This window comes from Engraulis encrasicolus, chromosome 11, assembly GCF_034702125.1.
Source record: "Engraulis encrasicolus isolate BLACKSEA-1 chromosome 11, IST_EnEncr_1.0, whole genome shotgun sequence".
Classification (NCBI taxonomy): Eukaryota; Metazoa; Chordata; class Actinopteri; order Clupeiformes; family Engraulidae; genus Engraulis; species Engraulis encrasicolus.
In genome coordinates, this window is record NC_085867.1 from 34,371,095 (window position 1) to 34,378,594 (window position 7,500).

Genomic DNA, 7,500 nt, shown 5'->3' on the forward strand with positions numbered 1-7,500 from the left:
GCAAACATTTCAACATACAGTATATAAATGGATTTTGAAAAAGAGAAATAATCAACTAACAAAATTGTTAAAAGGACATATTCATTGGCAAACTGACAAAACATATTGGACAAACAATGAAATGACTGCAAGTAGGAAGTTATCAGCAGTCGGTGGTGTGTTTTTTAAAAATATGTTTTTAAGCGCCTTTGTGCTTTTATTGATAGGAAAGTGGGGATTATGACAGGACGTGAGTGGGGTCAGAGAGATGAGGCAGGGTTGGGACATGACCCAGGCCGTACTTGAACATGGGTTAGCATGGGCATGCAAGGCCAAATGTGGGGGGCTTAGAGTACATTGCGCACCACAGCACCCCCACCGTGTTACTGTTAAACAGAAAGCAAATCAAGAAGGATGATGGAAAGAAGGAAGGAGTGACACAGCCGGAGAGGGACCAGAGAGGGACACTTTATCAAACCACTTTATATGTAACAGGCAACAGCGCTGGCGTCACCAATGGAATTGAGTCACAGCCACAAATGCTACTCCTGTTGGGATTGGGACGAATTTGATGACAGGCTCTTCTTCAGGGCCATAACTCTGTCTCATCCCCTCTACTCTCATATTCTGTCTGAGTGACGTCATCACTTTATCCAATGCCCTCTCTCATATCAGCCATTTGGGTCCTCAAACCTCTACGATCCTCTATGCAATGTCTTATTCCTTCTGTCAGCCGTTCCCAATCCATCTTTCTTCAATCTTTTCCCATTTTTCTCAGACCAGTCACGCACTTACCCATTTATCCACCCCATTTCCTCCCCCACCCCCTCTCCCTTCTCACATTTTGGACCATGTCATCCCTCTCTCTCTCCTCTCCCAGCCTGATGCCCCCCCTCCCCCCCCCCAATCCTGTAAAGCCTTGGGATCCTTGAAAGGCGCTATATAAAACCAAGTTATTGTTATTATTATTACTACACCCCACCAATGCCCTCATTGAGACAGAGGTCATTGAGACCAGTAGTCATTAAATGGCAGTTGTTCAAGCATCTTCTATCCCATCTCCTATCTTCAATTTCAACACAACTGCTCGATCAACGCTGCTGTCTCATTGCCCTCGCCCTCCCCTCCCATTTGAATCTTCAGCCCTTCCCTCATTCCCCCCATCTCGACTCTCTCAGTTCTCCAGTTCAGATCACAACGCTCTTATCTTTAACCAAAGCAGCAATTCCACCCTCAATTCTGATGCTGGTGGCAAGCCAATGAATGCCCCCAGCTCATCCCCTCCTCTATCTCTCCCCTGTCTCTTCTCATCCCTCTCTGTCCAACCATTGCCCTCTTCACCCATCTTCTCTTCTGCATCAGCTTGTTAAGCTTCTGCCGCCTTCTGTCCACCAACATCAACGTCCTCTGCCCTCTCCCCTCTCCCCCACTGTCTGTGCAGCCATTACCAGTAATGTCCTCCCCTCGCCATGTTTCTCCATCTCCAACCATTGCCTTCTTCACCCATCTTCTCTTCTCCATCAGCTTGTTAAGCTTCTGCCGCCTTCTGTCCACCAACATCAACGTCCTCTCCCCTCTCTCCCACTGTCTGTGCAGCCATTACCAGTAATGTCTTCCCCTCGCCATGTTTCTCCATCTCCAACCCCCCCCCCACGTGCCCATACCCAATCCCCATCTTTCCTCCCCTCTCCTTCCACTCTCCTATCTCCACTCTCTGTCCAACCATTACATATCATACCCTCCCCTCCTCATATGTCCATATCCCATCCCCCTTTCTCCCCTCCCTTGACTCTCCACTCTCCAGACATAACAAACCCCCTCCTCCCCCCCACACATTCGTTTCATTCGTTTTCTTCTTGTTTCATCTCTCGACTCTTCACAAGCTCGGCTCAGCGCTGCTTACTGCTGCATTGTCACCTCAAGCATCCTCTCTCCCCCCAATCAGACGCAGTCACCCTGAGCAACGGCATCTGTCACCGTGGAGACAGTCCCCTGGGACGCGGTTGCCGAGCGATGATGTTTGGTGCGGAGAGTGAGCAGGTGAGATCAGAGGGTGACAGTAAGGAGTGAAAAAGTGGTTTATACATCAAAGTTGTTCAGGGACACTCTCTCCCTCCCCCGCAGTCTCTCTCTCTCTCTCTCTCTCTCTCTCTCTCTCTCTCTCTCTCTCTCTCTCTCTCTCTCTCTCTCTCTCTCTCTCATTCTCTCTCACACACACACACACACACACACACACACACACACACACACACACACACACACACACACACACACACACACACACACACACACACACAGACATACACAAATGGCAGAACAGAGTGTGTGTGTGTGTGTGTGTGTGTGTGTGTGTGTGTGTGTGTGTGTGTGTGTGTGTGTGTGTGTGTGTGTGTGTGTGTGTGTGTGTGTGTGTTTGAGTTTGAGTATGTGTGTGTGTGTGAGAGAGAGAGAGAGAGAGAGAGAGAGAGAGAGAGAGAGAGAGAGAGAGAGAGAGAGAGAGAGAGAGAGAGAGAGAGAGAGAGAGAGAGAGAGAGAGACAGAGACAGAGACAGAGACAGAGACAAAGACAGAGAGCCTCTTTACTCCTGTGATATTAACCAATAGATGACCTAGACCTGCCACAATAATTCATATTGCCCGCAATATGTGGAAAATCATGCTTAATAAAACCATGGAGTCAAGTATTCATTCAACACTTACTGCTTAAAGTATGCGAGTGATCTTTCCTGATCTTGCCTTTCCTTATCTCTCCCTCCCTGTGTCTCTCATCTCCCTTCTGCTGTGAACGTACAGTAGCTCCTGAATGCCTGCACAAAGGAGGCACTTTGTTATGCTAAAAGCCGAACTCTACTGTAGTGTGCGATGCCATCTCCATTCAAATGCTACACGCCCCACTTTTATCCTGTGGCAAGCAGCGGCAGTTTCCATAAGGGAGAATAAATATCACAGGAGCCAGTTGTAAGCCATCATCTGGAACAGTGAGGAGCAGAAAAAAAGAGTGATGGATGAGAAGAGCAGGGAAGGAGGGAGTGAGGAAAGGAAACACGGAGCGGGGGAAGAAGGGATGAGAGGATGAGGGAATAGCAATATTCATCTCTCTATTTACAAGAGTGAAGGAGGAGAGGAGCTAGGGGAGAAGGGACTGAGCGAAGGAAAGATGAGCGGAAGAGAGAAAATAGTTTACCTCAAATAATACAATGTTCAATACAATGTTTACATCAGCACTGTTTTTTTCAACCCCCACCAGAAATAGCTGAAATAAGTGTATACAGAATATGGCAACCAGGGCCGGAATAAGATGGTCTGGGGACCCTAGGAATTAAGGATGAAATGTCTACCAACTGCACTCAACACCACAGATGAAATGTTCGATATTGTATCTTGTCACAATTCTGCAATTTTTAAGTTTCGGCCAATCAGGGGGGCCCTGGCAGATGGGGGCCCCTAGGCTGCAGCCAAATCTAGCCTGTTCGTTAATCCAGCCCTGATGGTAACAACACCACACCTCAGACCAGAGAATTTTATCCAACTACATTACATTACATTACATTACTTTTCATTTAGCTGACGCTTTTATACAGAGCGACTTACATTTACTATTTTTCAGGATATTGGTTACAGTCCCTGGAGCAATGTGGGGTTAGGTGCCTTGCTCAAGGGCACTTCAGCCATGGATGCAAGTGTAGGGAGAGGTCAGGGGGGATTCGAACCGACAACCGCTAGATTGAAAGACCAACTCCCTCACCGTTAGGCCACGGCTGCCCCACAACTAATGTCGAGAGGTGTCCTTAACTGTATTCAGAGAGCAGAAGAAGAGCCGAGTGGAATAGAGGTGTAAAGACAGGATCGCACTTGTGGTACGTAGCCTAACTAAAAAATTCCTACCGACAAAAAAGTGTATTTAACCTTGCTCCCGTGAATGCAGAGGAAGAGAATCAAAGGGAGAGGAGGAAGAAAGGCGAAGAAGAGAACATCGCCTTGTGAAACCTGTGGGAGGTCACGAAATGCTTGAGTCTCTCCACTCAAAAAAGTCTCCGTCCTACCTGCACATGCCTGGCATAGCCTACATACTTTACCGCCTGCAAAGGTGAAAAGAAGAACTTGACTTGACTTGACTCGAAAGCTTTAATGTCCTTAAAAAGGCAATATGTCTTACAGCACAGCAGAACGACATAAAAATCAGTCCTAATAAGACGCTTTTGCACACCTCTGTAGTTGGGCAGGTGCGTAGGATGTTATCCCAATGGGGTTGTCATTCAAGTGTAAACAAATCCTGCACACTGTCCGTTCCACCAACAAACTTTAATACAACGTTTCGGTCATCCGACCTTTACCTGAAAGTCGGAAGTTTACTTTACTTGAAGAAGGTCGGATGACCGAAACGTTGTTTTAAAGTTTGTTGGTGGAATGGACAGTGTGCAGGATTTCTTTACACCTGAATAAAAACGAGTCCTACAATAAAAAAAACATACAGTACAAACACAATAAATAGCTTGACATAAAAGCTCATAAATAAATATGCGTAAATAAATACAGACCATTGGTCAAATGCATCCGTTAACACAAGGGGATTGCTAAAAAGGGGGATTGTGCATTAGAACAAATATGAATGTCCATAATGTCAAGAATGTATCTCCCACATCTTGTTCAAAGAAAGAGCAAGGGGAAAAAGGTATAAAAAGGAGAAGAAGAGAAGAAAGGGGGAGAGAGGACAAAAGGAGTTTAGATGATGTATACTGTATACCAAAATCCTACTTCCCATAGCCCATCCAGTCTACCTCCTGCAAAGGCTGAAGAGGAAGGGAGAAGAAAGGGAAGGGTTATAAAAAGAAGAGATTAAATGGGAAGTGAAGAAAAGAGAAGAAGAGAGGATCCCTGTGCCATAGATGTGAGAGATAAATGTAGCCAAACAAATGTATACTTCTCAAGACAGCACAGTGCATCTGTATACTACCTTAGATTACAGTCTAACCTAGCCTAGCCTAGAGTAAAGGAGAAGAAGGGACCAAACGGGAGGGAGAGAAAAAACAAAAAAAAAACAGAAGATTGCTGTGACCAAGGTGTGTGAGCTAAAGCACATGCTTAAGTCTCTTTAGGCAAAACAGTGTCTCTCCGTCCTATCTGAACATACGCACCTGCCATAGCCTGGATAGTCTACCTCATACAAAGCATGAAGGAGAAAGAGAAAGGAGGAGAAGATCTCATCTCTGTGCCATAGGTTTGTTAGCTAACCAAATGTTTGAGTCTCTCTCTGGACAAAGAAGTGTCTCCATCCTACCGGGAACATACCTGCCATAGCCTGCATAGTCTACATCATGCAAAGCATGATGAGGAAAGGAGAAGAAGAAAACGTGTAAGGGAAAGGGGTAAAAAAGGGAAAAGAAGATAAGAAAGAGAGAGGGGAAGAAGAGATGATCTCTTTGACAGAGGTGTGGGAGGGAGGTAACAAAATGCTTTGAGTCTCCAGACAGTGCATTGTTTCTAAGCTACATCCACAGGTGCCTAGCCTACCTCCTGCAAAGGGAGAGGTAGAAAGTAGAGAAGAATAAAGGGCGAAGGGGGTAATCAAATGTTTGGGTCTCCAGAGAAAAGTGTGTCTCTATGCTTCCTGCAAAGATCCCTACCTCATGCAAAGTGAGGAGATAAAAAGGTGAAGAGAAGATGAAGAAGGAGGGAGGAAGAAAGGAGAAGAAGAAAGGATATCTGTGCCAAAAGTGAATGTGACCAAACATGCATAGGCCCCTAATCTAACTCTTGCAAAGGCTGAAGAAGAGATCGGAGGTGAAGAGGAGAGGAGAGGAATACAGGATCACTGTGCCAAAGGTGTGGGTGGTAAAGAAAAGGTGAAGAGTCCCAAGCCAAAACAATGCCTCTAGCCTACCCTACCTCTTACAAAGGGAGAGGAAGAAAGGTGGAGAGAAGAAAGGAGAGCAGAGGAGGAAAGGAGAGGAAGAGAGAATCGCTCTGCCAAAAAGGTGTGGGAGGTAAAGAAAATGTTTGAGTCTCCAGACAAAAGTGTGTCTCTATTCTACCTGCGCAGATCAAAGCTGTAAGGGCGGAACACATCACTCACCTCCTCTCCTCAGTATTTTTATCCACACAGAAATCAAAGGCAAGACCTGGGGGAAAAAGGTCTTTCTTTGCCTTTATACTTTTTTTTTCTCCTTTTCATGATTTACGATGTGTCAGAAGACAAGAGGCACAAGATTCATATAAAGAAAACAAAGGGAAAGAGAGGGGGAAAACAAACAAAAAAAAAACACTGGAGGAAAGAGAGAGAAAGAAATGAATAGCAGTCCGCAATGATGAAACTGTTCCGACTGAGTAGCAAAATGGCAGTTTGCTCCCACTTTGGAAAGAATAACAGAAACACACACAAATCCAAAAACACACACACACACACACACACACACACGCACGCACGCACGCACATTCACACACACATACTTAAATACAAACAAGCACACAGACATGCACGCACACATGCGCACACGCACACACTTTTCCTCTCCATCAAGGAAAACATACAGCTCATTCCACTGCATAGAGTAGCAAAGAGGCCGGCTCAAAATGTGGACCTATATTACCTTTAAATTGTATTTAATTTTATTTTATTTATAAAAATAAAAAAAAGTAATAACCCTAACCTGCTCATCGGAGATGAGAATTTAGCTTACATATTTTTTCTGTTTCTTAAAGTTCATTTGTTTATAACTTTAGCTGCTTTTGCGTAACTCTTCACAGATGCAATAAACAATTTAGCCAAACAAAACCAAAACTGCTTTGCCCTCAGCTTGCAATTTATAACAAACACATTGCAAAATGTAACAAAAAAAACAATCCATTGCACACCACTAATTTTGCATACACTAACTGTGAATTCAACTCACTGCTTTACATTCTACAATTTCAAAATGGCAATCACACTCCGAACTTCATCAAAATGACATACTTTGTGAATAAAGAAACCAATAGGCCATATGTGTTTTTAAGACAAATTTCGACATTGTGGACGATAAAGTATTTCATATTCATATTCGTAATGTTTACTGTTTGTGTCTAGGTGTTGCCATGTGAGCTACTAATGTGATGGGTGTGTTAACGATTTGGTACAAAAAACATTTCATTTCAAGTACTGCCTGTAGCATTAAGCACGCTGTGTGGAGTTTTGCAATGTATCTACACAGTCTTACTAAGTAGGTGTAAAGTTGTTGTATTCGTGTTCTGCAAAATGACAAAAAAAAGGGATTTAGAGACTAAAAAAATAAAATAAACTAAAGAACATAAGGCAGCCCAGTTTTGGTCCTTCCCTGCCCATCCCCAGGCCTTGCCCAGCCCAGCCGAGTGAGCCGCATGGCCGGGCCCAAAGTTGCGGTGGGCTGATGGAAAGGCAACGGGCGTATCAAAGACACATAATTGGGGTCACGAATGGGGCGTCTCAGAGGACCTCTTAGAGCGCTTAGCACCGTTTAAGCACTCGGAGAGAGAGGTGATCGGAGGGCAATGAGCTTTGACATCAAA

At 44.7% G+C, this 7,500-nt stretch overlaps 1 protein-coding gene across 1 annotated transcript in view; it reads right to left on the minus strand.

The window, feature by feature from the left end:
* LOC134458283 (astrotactin-2-like) overlaps window positions 1-7,500 on the minus strand; it is a 498,215-nt gene that overhangs the window by 311,936 nt on the left and 178,779 nt on the right. The gene's annotated exons all lie outside the window — the stretch shown is intronic.